Here is a 23,755-nt window from a genome sequence, read left to right on the forward strand (position 1 = left end):
CTGATTAAGTACTGTGTCCATTAATTACAATTTCAATCCGTTTAAATAATTAATTCATTAGTTCCCTCACAATTATAATGCAAGAATAACTTAGGCATGATTTTACTTAATCAAGCATCTTTACAAAGGCCTATAACAGCATAAACACAATTTTATTAATTTAAGAGGACAAAATGCAATCAACCCAACACGAATTAAATTCAAGCTAAGCTAATTAAATCAATCTTTCCAAAAACATAAATATTCATAGATATGTTAATCACAAAAACAAAAATAAAATAAAATTAAAGAGATAGGGATCAAGAATCAAATTCGGTGTTTTTCCGTGGCTTGACTAGGTTGCTCCGTTCTTCCTTTTTTGTTGTCCTTGCTGATCAAGACTGCTATGAACACTCAATTGCTACTCCAAAATGAATGAAGAAGATCCCTTTCTCAAGAGGAGAAATCGGCAAAAAAGCAAGGAACTTTGAATGGGAAAATGAGAGAAGAAGTGAAAGAGGAGACAAGAGATGTGAATGAGGGGTGTGTTAAATGATCAGCCAAGGGGGGTTTTTATAGCTAAATGTGGCAGCTAAAATTTGCTAAAAATAGTAGTCAAAGAGCCACCGCTTGGCTGGCCTCCCATGTGGTAAAGTTGATGGCTTCAACTTTGCTAAATTTGGGTTGGGGCAAATCTACAAAGCCACCAATTGTGGAGGGGTTTAATTGCAATTTGAACAAGTATTCAAAGGCCTCTTTGCAAGCTTAAATAATCAGCTAATGAGCTGAATTGGGTCAGCACTTTGACGATTTTGGGCTGTCCTTTTCTTAGCCAGTTCGACTCACTCAGTTCAATTCAATCGAACTACTTATTCATAATTAATTAATAATAATTTATTAACCCAAATTAACATGGATATAAATTAAAATTAATTATATTATGAATTGATACACATAATTTTGGACCGTCTTAGGCTGGAAATTAATTTGCCTTGGTAATTCAAATTGCTTCTCGATTTTCTGCTTCTAGTAGTGTTTGCCGAGCCATTTTTCGCCCTTTGTGCAATTTTATCGAAAATAACCAAAATTAATAAAAATTAATTATAAAATTAATTAAAATTCAACATGTTCATAATTTAAGTACAAATTAATTATTTTATAATAATTAATTATTTTTTGACAAGAATTTAACCAAATTCGCATGAATTTAAGTTAAAAAGGGTATGCAAAAGTGTAAATTTTTGTGTTTCCAAATTCCAACTCTAACTTTTAGTCCTGTTAGGGGTATACGACAAGGGTGTCCTTTGCCTCCACACCTTTTTATTTTATGCATGGAATGGTTGGGTCATTTAATCCATTCATCTATCAGTTCGAGTAATTGGGTGCCTATTTCCTTATCGAGATCAGGGCCAACTCTTTCACATTTGTTCTTTGTAGATGATCTAGTTATCTTTGGTAACGCTGATTTGGAACAGGCCAAATTTGTTAAGGCTATTCTAGATAATTTTTGTGCATTTTCTGGACATTAGATCAATGGCCACAAGATGAATTTGTTTTTTTTTTTCTAAAGGGGCTGATAAGGACTTTGGGGCACTATTATGTGGAGTTCGTGGCTTCCGTAAGGTCCATAATCTTAGCTCATATTTGGGTGTTCCACTTGTCCACGAAAGAATCATTAATAACCTTTTCAGGTTTGTGGTTGACAAGGTCAAGTCTAGACTCTAGTGGTGGGAAGCGAGACAACTCCTTTTAGCTGGAAAATTCATGTTTGCACAGCCAATTCTTCTCATTATTCCCATTTAATTTATGTAGTCTATGATGAGTACTCGAGGAATTTGTGAGGAAATTGAATGCATTATCAGACAGTTTATTTGGGGGAGCTCTGAAGGTAGTAAAAATATAGCCCTTATTAATTGGCAAACAGTTTGTCAACCTAAGGCATGTGGCAGACTTAGTTTTCAACAATTGAAGGATAACAATATCTTTTTTATGTTAAAATTAAGATATAACATCTTATCCAACACTGATTCCCTTTGGGTTTGTGTTCTCCATTCTAAATACAAGATGGAGGAAGGTATTCTAAATAGTATTCATTGAGGGATTTTTCTTTTATGTGGAGAGCCCTTTCTAAGATTTGGCCTCTTCTTCATGATTCTAGTCAATTATAAGAGACAGATCTAGCATAAGATGCTGGAAGGACAATTGGATTCCCTGTATTGGCCCCCTTAATCGATCTTCTTCCAACTTATATTAATATTGATGCTGACTATTTTCTCAAGGAAATGGTTATAGATAAGGATTGTGGAACCTTGACCTTTTTCGGATTTGGCTATATAAAGATATCATCAATTGCATTGTAAGTATTCCACCTCCATTTTCTTATACAGGTTTAGACACTGTCGCTTGGGTGGGCACCTCATTAGGCTCCTTTTCCATCAAGAGTGCTAATATGATGCTTAAAGAAGATTCGTGGTGCTCAAAGGATGAAGTGTGGAAATTGGCTTGGAAATATCAAGGTCTTTAGAGAGTTCATTTCTTCATTTGGTTGGTTCTTAAACAACATTTACTTACATAAGTGAAGAGGCAAAGATGAGGTATTGTTGAAGATGATCGTTGTCTAGCCTATGGAGTAGAGTCAGAGATTTTTTTTTCATGCTATTAGAGATTGTAGTGCTGCAAAAGGTGTATAGACCCAGATAATCCCATTTGAGAGACACCCTCAATTTTTCTTTAAAAATCTATAGAAGTGGCTATTGTCAGATTTGTAAAATAGCCAAAAGTTTGCCCTTGGAAAGACTAATTGGCCAGTTTTCTTTGGCCTTGTTACTTGGCAAATCTGGAAGAATAGCAACCTCATCATCTTTCAATGAGTGACATGGAGTATAAAAGAAATTATCGAAACTCTTTTAGTTGGGCTAAATAATGTGCGTCTATTCGTAAAGGCAATTCTGTCGCGAGATAGGCTAAGAGAGGTGAGCCCGATTGGGGTGGTAATTAGGTGAGATTACAAACTAATGGTGTGGTAAAGATTGAATTCGAACATGCTGCTACAGGGGCAGTTTTGAGAAGTGAGCGAAAGGAGTGGATTCTTATAACACACCTTACCTGTATCTAAAGCCGGGACAGGGTTCAAGGCATTACCAGACTTAAACATAAATAAACATACAAAAATTGAGCTACAGAGTTTCATCCACATTTAAAAATTTTCAATCACATGCAAATTGTCCCTTATAAGGGTCTAAAAAACCCGAAACGTACATCAAAAGATGTTCGGGACTAAACCAAGAAATTTTGAAACCTTTTTAACACTTAGAAAATTTTCTTGTTTTGAAGAGTCACAGGCCCGTGTGGGTAGGCCGTGTGGTCACACACGCTCGTGTGACATGGGACTTGCCCATGTAACTATCTGACTATGACGTCATCAAGCAAATAACGTCACACGACCAAGTCACATGCCCGTGTGCTGAGGCCATGTGGCGAATTAAATTCCAAAAATTAAGTCCAGACTTCACTCGGCCTGGGCACACGCCTATGTCCTATAGTTGTGTCCTTCACACGGTTGAGACACACAGCTGTGTCTCTACCCACGTGTTTACTACTGGGCATTCTGTTTTGCATAATTAGGGTGTAGGGGACACACGGCCGAATCACACGCCCATGGGGCAGACCGTGTGTCACATACAGCCTAGACACATGCCCGTGCGTCTAACCCTGTGGACAATTTCTAGGCTATTTTCCAAGTCATTTGTCACCCTTAAGCACTCACAGACTTAGATCCACTTCACGACATGCAATATGAAACCTTTAATCACTTAAGCAAACACATTCATGGTTAAATTATGACTTGACAATGTCAACATATCACCTATACAAATCATTATACTTTCATATGGCATCCCACACCAATTTCACATTTGACTATTATCATTACTAACCTATTTTCAGGTTATACATTTGCACCATATTTATAGTCAAACACATTAATCATATGTCATACACCCAAGATACATGCCATCCATCACACTCATTAACCATAAAAAACTATAACCACATTAAAGCATAAGCACATTTGCATACATGCATCAATAATTAGGGTTACAACCCAAAATAATCAATATGAGCCACCTCTCATGGCCATATACAAAATAATCATAATAACATCATGAGCCAACACATTGGCTAATCAATATGACACATGACAAAAAGGCCAAGTCCCTATACATGCCATATCCAAAATGATACCCAAATGTTCAATTGATAGTGTGATCGAGTCTCCTACGGTCTTCGATCTTCGAGCTAGCTTGGCGAAACTATAAGAGATGGAAAAGAATGGGGGTAAGCATAAAGCTTAATAAGTTCGCATGCAAATGAAAGGCAACTTAAACAAGCTTAAATCATGCATTTTACATAACGAACATAATCTTGCATTTTATCAATTCTCATAAACTTATTCCTCATATATATATAAATACATGTTCTTACCACGAGCTCATCATATTTCATGTCATTCACATGAATTTGATGTACATACCTATGCCCACTTGCACATTATAACTTACTTTCATGTCTTGATGCAATCGTTACGATTGCTCATAGAACTTCTCTGAACTACCTGTTGAACACTCGGAATACTATCGGATACATCGGAAGTTTGCAACTAAGTGCCTTATATGTAGCCAATGCTACTTCATATCTCAAATCACATGTTGCTCGTTTACGAGCTACTCACTGGTCTACTCATGCAGGCTATCAGGTATTTGCAGCACATGCCAGACTACCTAGCCATCAATAAAATATATGAGACCAGTACCCGGATGCCAAAACATGTGTCACAAATATTATGAACTCAGACCACAACTCAATGAGTTCGGATGGCACATATATCATGAACTCAGACCACAACTCAATGAGTTCATATTACATAATTACTAGTGACAAGTCACTTGTATCCTAACTATTCCTAAGGTTCAAACGGGATTCTTCGATACCACATTTCTGTTGAGCTTGCTCATAATGTCGATTCCAATATTCATGGCACCAATCACATACTGATGAAATAATCAAAGTTTATTTCATGATAAAATTTAGGCAATAAACACATAATACAACAACATATCAATTATGCAAGTATTTATCATACATGCAATATTAAAGCATTCAAAGTATGGTACATGTTGCATTATTTGCAAATGAACTTACCTCGATACAAAAAATGATAGAAACGAGCCTAATCTTCGTAAACCTTGTTTTTCCCCCGATCAAGACCCAAATCACTTTTTTCTTGATCTATAATACCAAATTCAACTTGTTCAATACATACAATGCTCATATCGATCCATAATACATACTTTGGTAAAATTTACCTTTTTACTACTAACTTTTCGCTTATTTACACTTTAGTCCCTAGGCCCATAAAATGAAATGCATGCAATACCCAAGCCTAGCCGAATCATATTCTATCTCATATTAGCCCATATTTTCCTTTATTTCACATTTCTACTACTCATTTTTACACCTTTTACAAACAAGCCCTTTTTAGGTGTTTGTAGTAAAAATCACTTAGTAAAAGATGTTTATCACACATCAAACATTCATATTCCTCCATTAAACATCAAAATACAACCATGTTACACATGGGTCAAATTTCATGCATGAACCCTAGCTCAAAATAATGGTAGAAATAGCTAGATCGGTTGATGACAACTTCAAAAATGTAAACAACATTAAAAACGGGGCTAGGGAGCACTTACAATCAAGCTTGAAATGATGAATAAACCCTAGCTATGGTGACCCTTGGAATTTTGGCACAAGCAAGAAGAAGATGGACAAATTTTGCTACAAGCAAGAAGAAGATGGACAAATTTTGCTTTCTTTTTCCCTTTTTATTCTTTTATTTACCAAAAGACAAAAATGCCCTTAAGGCCTTTCTTTCAAATTTTTCCTATTCATGCCCATTTTTGTCCAAAATTTTAGAACTTGGTCAAATTTCCATTTAAGGACTTCTAATTAATAATCCAATGCAATTTCATGCTTAAATATTCTAGAACACATATTTTACAACTTATTCAATTTGGTCCCTAAAGTCAAATTGGACATCTTAGGCATAGAATTTCTTCATGAAAATTTCACACAAACATGCAATCATGTCATGGACCATAAAATAATCATAAAATAATTATTTTTATTTCAAATTTGTGGTCTTAAAACCACTATTTTGACTAGACCCTAATTTAGGATAAAGATTTTCGTCCTCGAAAATCTTACCAATGAAAAGGCTTGGGTACTATTTCCTCATGGCCTCCTCGGGCTCCCAAGTAGCCTCTTCAACCCCGTGTCTTTGCCATAACACTTTCACTAGGGCAATGCTTCTATTTCTCAACTGTTTGACCTCTCGAGCCAAAATCTTAACCGATTCTTCACCATAAGTCATATCCGGTCGAATCTCAACCTCTCTCGGTGAAATCACATGTGAAGGATTTGAACTATAGTGGCGTAACATGGACACATGAAATACATCATGAATCTTTTCCAACCCTAATGAAAAAGCTAATTGATAAGCAACCAGGCTTATTCTCTCGGTGATCTCATACAATCCTATAAAACGAGGACTCAACTTGTCTTTCTTGCCAAATCTCAAAACCTTTTTCCATGGTGACACTTTCAAAAATACTTTATCACCGACTTGATACTCAATTTCCTTCCATTTCAAATCCGCGTAAGATTTCTGTCTATCTGAAGCGACTATCACCTTCACTTTCTCTTTGGTTTCCTTGACTAGATCAACTCCGTGAATCTGATTTTCTCTCAGATCGGTCCAATACAAAAGTGTTCGGCACTTACATCCGTACAGTGCCTCATAAGGCGCCATTTTCAAACTCGACTGATAACTGTTGTTATAGGCAAACTCCACTAGTGCTAGGTACTTTTCCCAACTACCTTGGTATTCTAATACACAACATTGGAGCATGCCTTCCAAGATTTGAATTACTTGCTCAGACTGACCATCAGTCTGCGGAAGAAAAGTAGTGCTAAAATTTAGCTTTGTATCCAAAGCTTCTTGTAACTTTTTCCAAAACCGTAATGTGAACCTCAGATCTCTATCCGATACAATCGATATAAGTACTCCATGAAGTCTCACAATTTCACCAATGTACAATTCGGCTAACTTATCAAGTGAGAAATCGGTACGTACCAGGATAAAATGAGTCGATTTAGTTAGTCTATCGACAATAAACCATCTGGCATCTTTATTTTTCAGAGTTAAAGGCAACCCTGTCACAAAATCCATAGTACTCTGGTCCCATTTCCATTTGGGGACCATGATGGGATGAAGTAAACTTGAAGGTACTTGGTGTTCAGCCTTTACTTACTGACAAACTAAGTACTTCGATACGAGTTCTGAGATATCTCTTTTTATACCTTTCCACCAATACTTTTTCTTCAAGTCATTATACATCTTTGTGCTGACTTAGTGAATTGACAAACAACCGTTGTGCGCTTCATGTAAAATATTTTGAATTAACTCAGTGTCTTTCGGAACAAAAATCTTACCACGAAATCTCAAACAACCATCGGAGTCACTCAAAAAATCTAGTTCACTGTTTGACTCACACTAAATTCTCTTAGCTTGTAACTCTTTATCAACTTTCTGATCATCACAAATTTGGTGAAAAAAAGTTGGTTTAGCTCTCAACTTGGCTAGAATCGAGTTGGTTTAGCTCTCAACTCAACTAGAATCAAACCATCATTGGATTAGGTTAGCCATGTATTCATAGCCCTCAAGGCGAACAACGACTTCCTACTCAAAGCATCGGGGACCAGATTTGCCTTACCCGGATGGTAATCGATCACAAGCTCATAATCTTTTAGCAGTTCCAACCATCTTTGTTGCCGCAAGTTCAAATCCTTTTGTGTCATCAAATACTTAAGACTTTTATCATCGATATAGACATGTCATTTATCACCAAATAAATAATGTCACCAAATCTTCAAAGCAAACACTTTGGCGGCCAACTCTAAGTCATGTGTCGGATAGCTCTTTTCGTGAGGCTTCAACTGCCTCGAAGGTAAGCTACGACCTTACCCTCTTGCATAAGTACACATCCCAAACCATTCAAGGAAGCATCACTATAAATCACAAGTTCTTTACTTGACTCGGGTTGTACAAAAGGCAGGGCCTCAGTCAACAATGCCTTTAATTTCTCAAAACTCTATTGACACTTTTCTATCCATTGAACTTAACATCTTTCTGTAACTACTTCGTCATTGGAGTAGCAATCATGGAGAATCCTTTAACAAACTTTCCATAATAACCAACCAAGCCTAGAAAGCTTCTAACCTTAGTTACATTCCTCAGCGGTTTCCATTCAACAATAGACAAGATCTTACTCAGGTCTACTCTAATAACATCACTTGAAACAATGTGACCCAAGAATCCAACTTCTCGAAGCCAAAACTCACTTTTACTAAACTTAGCATACAACTTCTTGTCTCTTAAGGTTTGCAAAATAGCCTTAAGTGTTCAGTATGCTCAGATTCATTGTGAGAATAAATCAATATGTCATCAATAAAAATGACAACAAATTTATCCAAAAACGGTTAGAAAATACGGTTCATCAAATCCATAAATGCAGTAGGAACATTTGTTAAACAAGAAACTCATAATGATCATACCTCGTCCGAAAAGTAGTTTTCGGCACATCCGAATCTTTCACTCTCAACTGGTAGTAACCGGACATCAAGTCTATCTTTGAAAACCATGTCACTCCTTTCAACTGGTTAAACAAGTCGTCAATCCTTGGAAAAGGATAATTGTTCTTAATTGTTACTTTATTGAGCTGTCGGTAACCTATACATAACCTCATAGATCCGTCTTTCTTTTTCACGAATTATATCAGAGCACCCCACAGCGAAAAGATCGATCTCACAAAACCCTTGTCGATCAATTCTTGCAACTGGGACTTCATTTCTTTCAATTCAGTCAGGGCCATTCTATATGGAGCAATCGAGATAGGTGCTGTACTAGGGACCAACTCAATGCCAAGCTCAACTTCCCTAACAGGAGGTAATCTAGGTAGCTCTTCCGGGAACATATCCGGATACTCATATACAACAGGCACTGATTCAATCTTTGATTTAGACTCTTTCGTATTTACACATAAGCCAAATAAGCCTCACATCCCTTTCTAATACATTTTTTAGCAGACATCGAAGAAATCACAATTGGCAACTTATCTGACTCATCTGATTCAACTCGGAGAATTTCACCATTTTCACATTTCAATACAATAACTTTTTGTCTACAATTCACTATAGCATCATGAAGTGTCAACCAATCCATGCCCAATATAACATCAAATCCATCAAATGACAATAGCATCAAGTTAGCCGGAAAACAATGATCTCTAATTATCAAAGGACATTACTTACATACTTATCAATTAAAACATGCTTGCTTTAATCATAAATTTCGTAAACTCAACAAGCATATTCATGATAGATACCAATTTCATGCAAACATATGAATGAGTAAAACCAGGGTCAATCAAGGCAATAATAGAAGTGTCATAGAGAGAAAAAGTACCCGTAATCACATCAGGAGAAAATGCGTCCTCACGCGCACGTATAGCATAGGCCCTCGCCGGATCTCTAGCTTTGGATCTCACTATCGTATCACTTGTTACATTTTTACTACTAGCCCCATTACCAACATTTCTCGAGGGTTTCCCTTTTGTAGCCGTACTACTCGGCCTTGTACTTTGAAATTTTTCTTTCTTGACCATCCCAGGACAGTCTTTGATATAGTGGTCTTGAGAACCACATCAGAAACAAGATCCTTCGCTCACCCTACACTTTCCAAAATGACTTCTACTACATTATTGGCACTCGGGTCTGGGAGCTCTATCATTACCCACACTAGCCACAAATGTAGCCAGAGATCTAAAACCTGAATTTTGCTTCTTAAGATTTTTATACGAATACCCAACCGACACATGAGAATGAGAATACATATCTATGGATTTCATAAACAGAGATGGAAGTGACTTGCTCATCAGTCTCTTCCTTATATCTCTAGCCTCAGCTTCGGCTCTTCTCCTCTCCTTGATTAGCTCTTCAGCTTTACAAGCCTGATCAACGAGCACAACAAATTCCTTCAACTCAAGAATACCTACTAACACTCTAATGTCCTCATTAAGTCTGTCTTTGAACCTTCTACACATTTTAGCCTCAGAGGATACACACTCTCAACCATATTTACTGAGCTGAACAAACTCTCTTTCATACTTAGTAACTGACATGTGGCCTTGTTTCAAATCAAGAAATTCCTTACGCTTCTGATCTATGAATCGCTCACCGAAGTATTTCTTTCAGAACTCTTATTAAAAGAATTCCTATGTGACCCTTTCTCTTGGTACCATCAAAACTAGCGTTTTCCACCAATGATATGCCGCATCTCTCAACAAAGAAATAGCACACTTCAAACATTCATCAGAAGTGCAGGATAGCTCATCGAATACCCGAATGGAATTGTTGAGCCAAAATTTTGCCCTTTCAGGATCATCTTCGGCATTGGCCCTAAACTTCTCGGCTCTTTGCTTTTGAATTCTATCAATTGGGGTTCTATGAAACCTCGTAAAGTCCATACCTTGAGGCACTTGAGGTATGGGTTGGGGATTTGGAGGGGGTGGAGGAGGTTGAGCATTCGGGATCATTCGAACAAACTCCGTGTACCAGGCATCCGTATTATGGAGAAAGGCTTCTCTGCCTCCTTCTCCTCTACTAACAGTCATGGGTCTACTATCAGATGACACTGCTCCTTCAGCGGGAGCAAACGCGTTACTTTCAACATCATCCGCCACTGTTTTATCAGGATCCATTTACTATATGAAAACATATTTTTAAATCGTCATGAGTCGTAACACTATCATAATATATATATGGCATGTATAGCTAGACTCATACCCCACGCTACGTTAGTTCAAGAACTGACTAAATCGTGCTCTGATACCACTAAATGTAACACCCCTTACCTGTATTCAACGCCTGGACATGGTTCGAGGCATTACCAGACTTAAACGTAAATAAACATACAAAAATCAACCCATAAAGTTTCATCCACATTTAAAACTTTTCAATCACGTGCAAATCTACAAAACTTGAAACATACATTAGAAGTGGTTCGGGACTAAATCGAGAACTTTCGAAACCTTTTTAACACTTAGAAAATTTTCTTGTTTCGGAGAGTCACACACCCGTGTGGGTAGGCCGTGTGGTCACACACGCCCGTGTGACATGGGACACGCCTATGTCTTCAGCTCATGTAACTCTCTGACTATGACGTCATCAAGAAAATAAGGTCATACGACCAAGTCACACGCCCGTGTGCTGAGGCCATTTGGCGAATTAAATTCCAAAAATTAAGTGCAGAATTCACACGGCCTGGGCACACGCCGATGTCCTATGGTAGTGTCCTTCACATGGCTGAGACACATGGCCATGTCTCTGCCCATGTGTTTACTACTCGGCATTTTATTTTGCATAATTAGGGTGCAAGGGACACACGGCTGAATCACACGCTCATGGGGCAGATCGTGTGTCACACACGGTCTAGACACATGCCGTGTGTCTAATCGTGTGGACAATTTCTAGGCTATTTTCCAAGCCATTTGTCACCCTTAAGCACTCACAACTTAGATCCACTTCATGACATGCAATATGACACCTTTAATCACTTAATTACATACATTCATGGTTAAATTATGACTTGACAATGTCAACATATCGCCTATCCAAATTACTATACTTTCATATGGCATCCCACACCAATCTCACATTTGACTATTATCATTACTAACATATTTTCAGGTATACATTTGTACCACATTTATTGTCAAACACATTAATCATATTTCATACACCCAACATGCATGCCATCCATCATACTCATTAACCATAAACTACTATAACCACATTAAAGCATAAGCACTTTTGCATGCATGCATCAATAATTAGGGTTACAACTCAAAATAATCAATATGAGCCACTTCTCATGGCCATATACAAAATAATCATAATAACATCATGAGCCAACACATTGGCCAATCAATATGACACATGAAAAGAAGGCCAAGCCCTTATACATGCCATATCCAAAAAGATAAACCTAATTATACCCAAATGTTCAATTGATAGTGTGATCGAGTCTCCTATGTTCTCCGATTCCTGAGCTATCTTGGCGAAACTATAAGAGATGGAAAAGAAAAGGGGCAAGCATAAATCTTAGTAAGTTCACATGCAAATGAAAGGCAACTTAAACAAGCTTAAATCATGCATTTAACATAACGAACATAATCTTGCATTTTATCAATTCTCATAAACTTATTCCTCGTATATATATAAATACATGTTCTTGCCACGAGCTCATCATATTTCATGTCATTCACATGAATTCGATGTACATACCTGCGCCCACTTGCACATTATAACTTACTTTCGTGTCTTGATACAATCGTTACAATTACTCATAGAACTTTTTTGAACTACCCGTTGAACACTCAGAATACTATCAGATACATTGGAAGTTTGTTCCTAAGTGCCTTATATGTAGCCAATGCTACTTCATATCTCAAATCACATGTTGCTTGTTTACGAGCTACTCACAGGTCTGCTTATGTAGGCTGTCAGGTATCTACAATGTAACAGACTATTTTTAGGCTTAATCGAAACAGTGGTATTGGGACCACAATCTGACATTTAAAAATATATTTTATTGTTATTATTTTAATATTTACAGCATGGTATTAAAGTTGTGTGAAATTTTCGTAAAGAAATTTTACCATTTGAGCGATTAATTCGGTAAAAAAGACTAAATCGCGTAAAGTATAAAAGTTGAATTCTATAAGTTATAAATGGTTGTGATATTAAATAGTGGGACTCCTTAGGTGGTAATTATACCATAAATGTTGATATTGGAATTCTATGGCTTGCTATAATGGAAATTTTAAATGTTATTAAAGGTTAAAATGGTAAAATGGTTCAAATGACTTAATTAACTAAAATAAAAGAAAAAATCATGTTAATTTCCTTCATCTTCCATCGAATGTAGATAAAAGAAATAGAAATGGAAGTATTTTAGGGTTTGGCCCTTATTGTCTTTAATTGAGGAATGTTTCGAGCTCAGTTTTTGATGATTTTTATATTTTTGTGGTCGTTGCTTCGTGTTCTAGCTAGCCCGTACCCTAATTTTTGAATTTGTTGATGAATTTATGATATTTCATTGATGATAGCTTAATATTTTTGAGAGTTGATGATGGAAAATGAATAATTGTTAATAGATTAATATGTTTTGTTAAGTGATTTTTTGGTAAAAAATGTAAAATAAGGATTCAATTGTGAAAAGTGTAAATTAAGGGGTTGAAATATGAAATGAATTGAAAATATGGGTTGAGAGTAATATATGTAAAATTTGCCTAGCTTGGGTTTGTGTTTACTTTCATGAAATTGTGATTTTATGCGATAAGGACTCAATTGCAAAAATATGGAATAATAGGGGCAAAAGTGTAATTTTGCCAAAATGTGTAAATTGTGTTAAATTGAATGAATTAATGATTAAATAAGTTAATTCTGTTATTATATAGATTGAGAAAAATTAGATTCGGATCTAGAATGGGAGAAAATAAAGTATCGGACTAGTCGATCCGTCCTTTTAACGATCGAGGTAAGTTTGTATGTAGTAAGCATTGTTATATTTATGTCGTTAATGTTTTGATATTGTATAAATTGTATATACGTGACTATTGTTATGTTTGATGACATATCGGCTAAATATGGCACTTAGTGTGCGGTTGGGTATAGCTTCGGCTAAATTTGGCACTTAGTGTGCAATTTGAGATAGCTTCAGCTATGTTCAACACTTAGTGTGCTGGACATCAAATATGGCACTTAGTGTGTGAAATATTGAGAATGGAACTTAGTGTGCGAAATATCGAATGATTCAACGGGCATAGTCAAGACGAGAATCTAAGTACAGTTGGAATAAGTAATACAGGTACATACAGAACTTATGTGAGAATTGAATGAAAGTAAATTGGTGAGTTTATACTGTATTATGTATATTAAATAAGAAATAATTGAGTATAAGTATGTTTCATGTCAAAATGTGTTTATTTGGCTATAATGAAGTATATATTGAATGTTATGTGAGATATGAATAATAGTTGTTTAAACTAAATATACATATAGCAATCGACTAATAAGACCATAACCGGGTTATGGCACGTGAAAGAAAGACCACGGCAAGTGTAACACCCATGCAGAGTCCGTTAATGAGTCGAACACAAGGTGCTTATGAGACTTGACTTAATCATTTTCACAGTCCATTTAAAATTTTCCAGACAAGCTGGTTACTGTGTCACTGTCGCCTTAAAAATCATATCTTGAGTTTCGAAGCTCGAAAATCAGTTTCGTAATTTTTCCCTGAAATTAGACTCATATGTACATCTACAAATTTTTTTCTAGAATTTTTGGTCGGGCCAATTAGTACAGTTTATTAGTTAAAATCTCCCCTGTTACAGGGATCGACTACACTGACCTTTGCGCATTACGACTTGGATGACTCCCTGTACAGGGCTTCAATACTGATGCCGTTTGTTTCTATAGAAACTAGACTCAAAGAGAAATCTATATATATATAGAATTACTCCTAATTATCTCTGGTTAATTTATAATGAATTTCCAAAGTCGGAACAGGGGATCCAGAAACCGTTCTAGCCCTGTTTCACGAGAACTTTAATATCTCTTAACATATAACTCATATGACCGTTTCGTTTCTTCCATATGAAATTAGATTCATCAAGGTTAATTTACATAATTTATTCACTATTTAATTCCATTCCTACAATTTTTAGTGATTTTTCAAATCCACACCACTGCTGCTGTCAGCATCTGTTTTCAAGGTAAACTTTACCTATTTCGTGGTTTCCATAGACCAACTAGAGTTTTGCCATACATAGGTCCACAAATAATCATATTTAGCCATTCCAATGGCTGATCATTTGCCCAACACTTCCATTCCAGTCCATAGTCACATCATGAAACCATACATATATACATACATAAACACAAATGGTCTAATGCCATACTCCACTTTTACGAGCCATTTTCGCATGGCTGTACACACATACATCACAAAACGTACTTGAAAAAAACAGCAAAGGGTAGTCCTATACATGCGATATCCAGAGTTCAACTAAAAGAGTACCAAAAGGGCTTTGATAGTGTGGATGACTTCGACTTCGATGATCCCGAATACGATAGCTAACGAGCAAAATCTATAAAACAGAGAGCCAAAGCAACGGGGTAAGCATTTTAATGCTTAGTAAGTTTCAAGTAATGAAATCAGCTTTGACTAAAGTATTACATTCACATAGCTAAATGAATCACTTTAGTAATACACATTCTCATAATCATACTTACTTCACACTTCATCAACATATACACACACAAGGTATCAACCTATCTAAGAGCCGAAAGTTCGTTAGTCGATTGAACGAATACTATTTCAAACGAATCGACCTTTCCGATGCACATACAAACATACCTTATCGTTTGGGTTTTTCGAGCGTATTAATTGAATTTATTGCAGCACAAAACGCTCACCCTCAAACCAAGTTTCTTCGGAATTTAGCCGGATATAACCACAAGCACAATTGCCTTCGGGTCTTAACCCGGGTATAGCAACTCGCACAAATGCCTTCGGGTCTTAGCCCGGATATAACAACTCGCACAAATGCCTTCGGGTCTTAACCCGGATATAGCAACTCGTACAAATGCCTCCGGGTCTTAACTCGGATATAATCACTAGCATAAATGCCTTTGGGGCTTAGCCCGGGTATCATTCAATTGCTCACGCACACATATATCAAAAATCACGACACGTCCATATTTCATTTTCGTTACTAAGGCTCAAACACAAAACATTTATCAAACCTTTCCAATCTCGGCTCAATAGCCACACACAAAGAGCATGATTTCAATTGACTTTACAACGTAGTCCCTACGCACATTCGGCTATCCGCCATATTATGACGAATCATTTCAATATAATACAAGTAGGATCATTACTCGAAGACTTACCTCGGACGTGGTCGAGCGATTTCGACGGCTATTCGACTACTTTTTCCTTCCCTTTATCGGATTTAGCTCCCCTTTGCTCGTGAGCTTAATTTAACAAATAAATTGATTTAATCATTTGAGCATCGAAAGAGGAATTCAAGGTACTTAGCCCACATATTTTCATTAGACATTAAAGTCACATATGTACGGAAATCATGAATCAAACTCAACACATTAGTTAGTACTCTCCTTAGCCGAATTTTCTAAGCCAAGAATAGGCATCAATATGCTTGCCCCTAACCGAATGCATGCACACCAATCCCCCTCATGTGGCCGAATATGCATGTCCATGTTGAGGCCAATTATACACTTAATACCACACATAAACGGCATACATTTTACTAACTAACGCATTCCATATTGTAACTCAATACGCATCAATCATTTACTTCATAACCAAAACATCATCATATGAAAATATATACCTTGAGATAGCATATATGTCATACCAATACATCATGTGCAAACATATATACATGTAGGTGCAAGGGCTGAATCTCAAGTTGCTTATAACCAAATATAAACATATATCCAAAGCTAAAATCTTACCTACCATGCAATATGCATAAATCATACTTATGGATACCCCATGGCCGAATACACCACAAGACCATACCGTTTCAATTTTGGTCATGGTTAAACAAAGAACTTAATGTCTCACTCAAAAATGCTAAAAGAAAATCCAAGAGTCCTCAATCCACCATCACATGTATCATTATCAAGCTTCATATTTAGCATGCAATGGCATTAACACAAAATCTACCTTGGCCGAATACCATTCCCATGACATAGCAAGGATTTGAACCATGGCTAATAAGAACATCAAGCTAGCAACTAAAAACATGCATGAATCTCATGGCACAACTTCAAACATACCTTAATCTTGATACAAGTATAGCCAAACCTCTTCCTAATCCTCTTCCAAACCAAACATGAAGCAAAAACTCCCTCCTTCTTCCTTAGAATTTTCGGCCAAGAGAGAATGAAAAGGATGAACAAATTTTTTTCTTTTCCTCCTTACCTTCACGGCAATGGGGAGGGGGAGAAGCCTTCACACACATTTTTTTTTCATTTTTTTATTACCCATGCACCTTATTTTATTTATTCCAACATGAAACACTTACACAACATGTTTCATGACATGTTTTTCCCATAATCCCTTGTCATGGCCGGCCACTAGCTATTAGGGGGGGAAATTTGACATGCAAGTCCTCCCTTTTGATTACATGCACTATTAGGTCCTTATAGATTAGCCTATCACATTTCAAAAGTGTCACACAAGTCCTAATGACTGAATTCACATGCAATCGACTAAATCGAAGCTTGAAATTTTCACACATTCATAAATACATATTCTAGACAATAATTATTACGTTCAAACATTTCGGTGACTCGGTTTAGCGGTCCCGAAACCACTTCCCGACTAGGGTCAATTTTGGGCTGTCACAACTCTCCCCCACATAAGAAATTTTCGTCCCCGAAAATCTTACCGGTAAATAGGTTTGGGTATCGCTCTTTTATAGAGTTCTCAGGTTCCCAAGTAGCTTCTTCCATTCCGTGTTTGAGCCATAACACTTTCACTAACGGAACCCTTTTGTTTCGTAATTCTTTCACTTCACGTGCTAGGATACAAATCGGTTCTTCTTCATAACTCATATTGGCTTGAATTTCAACCTCTGATGGACTAATTACGTGCGACGGATCAGATCTATAACGTCAAAGCATCGAAACATGAAAGACGTCGTGAATCTTTTCAAGTTCAGGGGGAAAAATCAATCGATACGCAACTGGACCGACTCGTTCGGATATTTCATATGGCCCGATGAACCTCGGACTCAATTTGCCCTTACGCCCAAATCTGAGTATCTTTTTCCAAGGTGAAACTTTAAGAAACACTTTGTCTCCCACCTGATACTCAATGTCTTTTCGTTTCAGATCCGCGTACGACTTCTGGCGATCGGTGGCTGCCTTCAGACTTTCACGGATTACTTTTACTTTTCGTTCAGCATCTTTAATCAAATCAACTCCGAAAATTTTACTTTCACCGAGCTCGGTCCAGAACAATGGTGTACGGCATTTATGCCCGTACAAGGCCTCGTAAGGTGCCATCTTAATACTTGATTGAAAACTATTGTTGTAAGCGAATTCAATCAAAGGTAAATACCGTTCCCATGAACCACTGAACTCGAGGATGCAACATCTCAACATATCCTCAAGTATCTGAATTATCCGCTCGGATTGACCATCGGTTTGGGGGTGAAAGGCGGTGCTGAAATGCAACTGGTACCCAAAGCTTCTTGCAATTTCTTCCAAAATCGCGAGGTGAATCTCGGATCTCTATCCGACACAATGCAAATCGGTACCCGTGTAATCTCACAACTGAGAAACGTACAATTCAGCTAGTTTATCCAATGAAAAATCCGTACGCACGGGGATAAAGTGAGCCGACTTAGTCAGTCTATCAACAACAACCCAAATCGCATCCTTCTTACTTGCTGACAATGGCAGTCCAGACTCAAAGTCCATTGTGACTCGATCCCATTTCCACTCGAGTATCGTGATCGGCTGAAGTAACCCTGAAGGCACTTGATGTTCCACTTTCACTTGTTGACATATTAAACATCTCGAAACAAAGTCGGAGATGTCTCGTTTCATACCATGCCACCAAAACCGATGTTTCAAATCGTTGTACATCTTCGTACTCCCCGGGTGAATTGACATTCGGCTACAATGGGCTTCGTTCAGAATCATCGAAATGAGTTCCGAATTCCTTGGAACACACAGACGACTTCTGAACCTCAAACAATCATCATCATCAATTTGAAACTCTGATTCCTTGTTCGGAACACACTCAGCCCGTTTTGCAACCAACTCATCGTCAACTTTCTGAGCTTCACGAATTTGATGAGTCAATAATGGTTTGGCCTTTAATTCGGCTATTAACACATTGTCGGGTAGAATATACAAGTGTACATTCATAGCTCGTAAAGCAAACAGTGATTTTCAGCTTAAGGCGTCCGCAACCACATTAGCCTTTCCCGGGTGATAATCAATGACAAGCTCATAATCTTTTATCAACTCAAGCCAACGTCTTTGTCGCAGATTCAAGTCTCTTTGAGTCATCAAATATTTGAGACTTTTGTGATCCGAAAATACATGGCATTTCTCACCAAATAAGTAATGTCGCCATATTTTCAAGGCGAATACGATGGCAGCTAATTCGAGATCATGGGTCGGATAATTTTTCTCATGTGGCTTTAATTGTCTCGACACATAGGCCACAACTCGACCTTCTTGCATCAATACGCAACCTAACCCAAGTAGGGAGGCGTCACTATAGATGACAAACTCTTTGCCTGATTCGGGCTGCACTAAAATTGGGGCTTCCGTCAAATAAGTTTTCAGTTGATCAAAACTTTTCTGACATTTTTCCGTCCATTCGAACTTAACATCTTTTTGAAATAGCTTCATCATGGGTGTGGCTATCATCGAGAAACCTTTTACAAACCGTCGGTAGTAACCGGCAAGTCCCAAAAAGCTCTGAATTTCAGTAATATTTCTCGGAGGCTTCCAATTAAGTATGGCTGAAATTTTGCTCGGTCGACTCGAATACGATCACGAGATACCACATGACCCAAGAAGTGACCTCTTTTAACCGAACTCACACTTGCTTGAACTTAGCATATAACTGCTTATCCCGTAAAATTTGCAACACTAATCTCGGTGTTCAAAGATGTTCGGTCTCATTTCTTGAATAGACCAAGATGTCATCAATGAACACAACTACGAACCGGTCCAAATCATGCGAAGATCCGATTCATCAAATCCATAAATACCGTAGGTCATTAGTGAGCCCGAACGGCATCACTAAGAACTCGTAGTGACCGTACCTCGCTCGAAAGCGGTTTGGGTACATCCGAATCTCGAATCCATAATCGATAATAACCCGAACTCAAATCTATCTTTGAAAACACCGAGGCTCCCTTTAGTTGATCAAACAAATCATCAATACGCGATAACGGATATTTATTCTTTATCGTCACTTTATTCAGTGACGATAGTCAATGCACAACCTCATGGTTCCGTCCTTCTTTTCACAAACAATCTGGTGCACCCCAAGGTGAGAAACTTGGTCGAGTGAAACCTCTATCCGTCAATTCTTGCAACGAGCTTTCAACTCCTTTAACTCGGTTGGTGCCATACGATCACGGAGCTATCGAAATTGGCGTAGTCCTGTACAAGCTCAATACCAAACTCTATCTCCGAACAGTGGCAAACCCGTAATTCTTCGGAAAAACATCCGTATTCGCAAACCACCGCGCAGATTCGGTTTTATTTCTAACTCCTTATCATCAAGTACATACGCAAGGTATGCTTCGCACCCTTTCTTACATATTTCGGGCCAACATTGATGATATTACAGCTGGCAACCCCTTTAAGTCCGTAGACTCAACTCGGATCATCTCGTTATTTGCACACCTCAAATCCATAGTCTTGCTTTTGCAATTCACAACCGCATCATGCATGGTCAACCAATCCAAACCAAGAATAACATCAAATTCATCAAACGGCAAAAGCATCAAGTCCGCCGGAAAACAGGAACCTCGAATTACTAGGGGGCATTTCTTACACACTTTGTCAACAAGCACGTAACGACCCAAGGGATTTGACACCCGAATTACGAACTCAGTAGACTCAATAGGTAAAGTTTTACTGGATGCTAAGGTTTCGCATATATAAGAATGAGTAGAACCAGGGTCAATCAAAGCAATCACATTCGTATCAAAGAGAGTGAAAGTACCGGTAATAACATCCGGCGAGGAAGCATCCTCACGTCGCGGCGTATGGCATAAGCCCTAGCAGAGCGCGAGCCTCGGATCTGGTCGTAGCATCTCTAGATCCTCTCTGACCACCACTAGCATTGCCCGTATTTCTAGATGGTCTACCTCGAGCAGTGGTAGCGCCCGGTTTCCCACTCTGATCTACATTCTGTTCAGACAACCTCGGGCAATCTTTAATGAAGTGGTCAACTGATCCGCACTTGTAACAGGAGCGGTCACGAAATCTACAACTTCCAGAATGCCATTTGCTACAATGCTGACACTCCGTTCTGTCTTGACGTTCATTCCCAACACTGGCGACCAAAATGCCTCGTGTACCCACAGGGGGTCGATCACGATCTCGTCTAAAAAGGCCCGAAGTGCCTCTAGACCGGCCCACATCATCACGAAATTTCTTCGATGCCCGTTGAAGAGACTTTCCCGAGGATCTTTTATGAAACTCTCCAATTCCCACATCAACTTTTTGTTTTTCTTTTCTAAGCTCTTCGGCTTTACAAGCTCGCTCGACAAGTACTACGAACTCTCGTATTTCAAGAATGCCAACGAACATTTTTATATCTTCATTCAGCCCATCCTCGAAGCGTTTACACATGCGACCTCGGACGAAACACATTCCGGCGTATCTACTAAGTCTAACAAATTTTTGCTCGTAATCGATGGCGACATAGAACCTTGCTTAAGCTCAAGAAATTCCTTCCGTTTTTGATCAACAAATCTCGATCGATATACTTTTTCCAAACTCGGTTTGGAAAAACTCCCAAGTTACTTGCTCTCGGGGCAATGTAAGTCGAGTACTCCACCAATAGTAGGCGAATCGCGTAGCAAGGAGATAGTACACTTTAGGCATTCATCGGGTGTACAAGATAGCTCATCGAGTACCCGGATAGTGTTGTCCAACCAAAATTCAGCTTGCTCGGCATCGTCGCTATCCGTAGCTTTAAATTCAGTAGCCCCATGTTTTCGGATTTTGTCAACTGGGGGCTTATTTGACCTTATTTGGTCAGTTACTGGAGGCATTGTAGGTGCGGGGGTTGTGTTAGTCGGGAATGGAGGTTGTGGAACAGCCGTATTAGTTCGAATGTATTGGTTGAACCAATCATTCATCACGCTATAAAAAGCTTGCCTAGCCTCATCATTCGGATTGCTAGCAATAGGTTGAGAGTCCGCCGGCACTGTCCCTTGTGCGGAAGCAGGCGCCACACTCTCCACATCATCAGCTATCGCTCGGTTAAGATCGGGATCCATTACTATAAATAAACATAAATTCAAATGTCAGAAATCACCACACTATCAATTAATCACATAATGGCATATATAGCTAGACCCAAACATATTATGGTAGTCCTAGAATCGACTAAACCGTGGCTCTGATACCAATAAAATTATACCACCCCGTACCCGAGTCCGTTACAGGAGTCGAACACAAGGTGCACACAGACTTGACTTAATCATTTTCACAGTCCATTTAAAATTTTCCAGACAAGCTGGTTACTGTGTCACTGTCGCCTTAAAAATCATATCTTGAGTTTCAAAGCTCGAAAATCAGTTTCGTAATTTTTCCCTAAAACTAGACTCATATTTACATCTACAAATTTTTTTCTATAATTTTTGGTCGGGCCAATTAGTACAGTTTATTAGTTAAAGTCTCCCCTGTTACAGGGATTGACTACACTGACCTTTGCGCATTACGACTGGATGACTCCCTGTACAGGGCTTCAATACTAATGCCGTTTGTTTCTATAGAAACTAGACTCAAAGAGAAATCTATACATATATAGAATTACTCCTAATTATCTCTGGTTCATTTATAATGAATTTCCAAAGTCGGAACAGGGGATCCAGAAACCATTCTGGCCCTGTTTCACGAGAACTTTAATATCTCTTAACATATAACTCATATGACCGTTTCGTTTCTTCCATATGAAAGTAGATTCATCAAGGTTCATTTACATAATTTATTAACTATTTAATTCCATTCCTACAATTTTTAGTGATTTTTCAAATCCACACCACTGCTGCTGTCAGCATCTGTTTTCAAGGTAAACTTTACCTATTTCGTGGTTTCCATGGACCAACTAGAGTTTTGTCATACATAGGTCCACATATAATCATATTTAGCCATTCCAATGGCTGATCATTTTCCCAACACTTCCATTCCAGTCCATAGTCACATCATGAAACCATACATATATACATACATAAACACAAATGGTCCAATGCCATACTCCACTTTTACGAGCCATTTTCGCATGGCTGTACACACATACATCACAAAACGTACTTCAAGAAAACAGCAAAGGGTAGTCCTATACATGCCATATCTAGAGTTCAACTAAAAGAGTACCAAAAGGGCTTTGATAGTGTGGATGACTTCGACTTCGATGATCCCGAATCCGATAGCTAACGAGCAAAATCTATAAAACAGAGAGCCAAAGCAACGGGGTAAGCATTTTAATGCTTAGTAAGTTTCAAGTAATGAAATCAGCTTTGACTAAAGTATTACATTCACATAGCTAAATGAATCACTTTAGTAATACACATTCTCATAATCATACTTACTTCACACTTCATCAACATATACACACACAAGGTATCAACCTATCTAAGAGCCGAAAGTTCGTTAGTCGATTGAACGAATACTATTTCAAACGAATCGACCTTTCCGATGCACATACAAACATACCTTATCGTTTGGGTTTTTCGAGCGTATTAATTGAATTTATTGCAGCACAAAACGCTCACCCTCAAACCAAGTTTCTTCG

This window comes from Gossypium arboreum, chromosome 5 (genome assembly GCF_025698485.1).
Source record: "Gossypium arboreum isolate Shixiya-1 chromosome 5, ASM2569848v2, whole genome shotgun sequence".
NCBI classification, from domain to species: Eukaryota; Viridiplantae; Streptophyta; class Magnoliopsida; order Malvales; family Malvaceae; genus Gossypium; species Gossypium arboreum.